Source organism: Psammomys obesus, unplaced genomic scaffold (assembly GCF_907164565.1).
Source record: "Psammomys obesus unplaced genomic scaffold, mPsaObe1.curated_primary_1811, whole genome shotgun sequence".
Lineage (NCBI taxonomy): Eukaryota > Metazoa > Chordata > Mammalia > Rodentia > Muridae > Psammomys > Psammomys obesus.
In genome coordinates this window covers 12,582,865-12,584,399 of record NW_026596039.1, presented here as the reverse complement: position 1 = coordinate 12,584,399, position 1,535 = coordinate 12,582,865, and the positions used below count along the sequence as shown (strand labels likewise).

The following is a 1,535-nucleotide window of genomic DNA, read 5'->3' as shown; positions in this document are numbered from 1 at the left end:
CACATAGCCACACATCATACAGAGACAATACATACAACCACACACCATACAGAGACAATACACACAGCCACACACCATACAGAGACAATACGCACAGCCACACATCACAGAAACACTGGGGAGGCAGAAGCAGAACTAGGAGTATGAGGAAGGGTCTGAGCATCTGCAAACACTCAGTGTGGTACCAATTCTAATTTCAAAGACCAAAGCCTGTCCACAGGTCAGCCCAGCCAGCCAAAATGCCAAGAATGAACTCTAGTGTCAAAGGAAAATTATGTGCATGTTTTGGCTAGTTAATAATGTTCTAATTTTTTTCTTTTTGGTTTTTTTAAGGCAGGCTCTTACTCTGTAGCTCAGAGTAGTTTGCAATCCTCCTGCTTCTGCCTCACAAATATAGGATTACGGATGCGAGCCCAACCCATGCCATCTAATGACTGAATAAAATCAGTAATTTATATATGGCAATACAGATATATTATAACAAAAGTTAAAATGATATATAAAGTCATATACATGCTTATTATAATCACAATAAACTTGATATACGATGTGATGTGATATGCCAAAGTGCTACGTGTCTTGACAAAAGATTAAGTGTTTTCAGCATTTTCTAAATTATCTCACATAAAGCTATACTTTTATAAATAAAGTTATCTTGTAAAACTATTGCCCTGATGGACACGGTGGCACACACTATTAATCTCAGAACAGTGAGGTACAGGCATATGGATCACTATGATTCAAAGCCAGCCTGCCACTCCTCTGCTGTGAGGTGGCATAGATTCGGGGATGATGCCCTCCCCCCCCCGCCCCTCACCACCTGCAACACTTGGGAGAATGAGCCCTAAACTTTGCCTGCGCAGCACAGTAGAGCTGGACCTGGTAGAGGGAGTACAGTGTGCCAGCCCCAAGGTTTGAGAGCAGAGAGAGCTGGCCCAGCTCCTTGAAAGCTGCAGCACTTGAGAAGTGGGCCTCAAACCTGCTTGGGCAGCACAGTGAAGCTGGCTCTGGAGGCGTGGGTACAGGTCAACTGGCCTGAGGGCACAAGAACAGAAGAGCTGACCCCGCCTCTTCCTGATGGCAGCATTGGAGGCTGGAGAACTCGCCCTAGTGGTGCGGAGAAGGGAGAGCCAGTACGCTGACCAGCTCAGCGACCACCCAGGCCCAGATCCAGGGCTCTGAGTTGGCCCACCCCCAAATCTAGATCATCTGCTAAAGGCTGGGATGAATGAAAGGACCAGTCCTGCTGGCCCAAAGCTGCAGCACCCCATGACACAAGGCAACAACAGAATAACCGGAAAGAGGCCCAGGGAGGACCTAATATAGAGGGTGTCAGAGAAGCCAGAGATCTCCAACCAGACCATGGAATGACTCATTGCAATGAACATGTGCAAGTGAAGATGTGTGGACAGAGGGGTACACTGTGGAACACACTGTGACACACCACAGCCTCCATGATGAGATGTTTTCTATGCTTTCTCGTTGCTGGTGTGTGTGTGTGTGTGTGTGTGTGTGTGTGTGTGTGTGTGTGTGTG

General features: G+C 47.2%; 1 protein-coding gene across 3 annotated transcripts in view; it reads right to left on the bottom strand.

Annotated features, from left to right (window-relative positions):
- Positions 1-1,535, bottom strand: part of Alg9 (ALG9 alpha-1,2-mannosyltransferase) — a 66,977-nt gene that overhangs the window by 40,342 nt on the left and 25,100 nt on the right. The window lies entirely within an intron of this gene.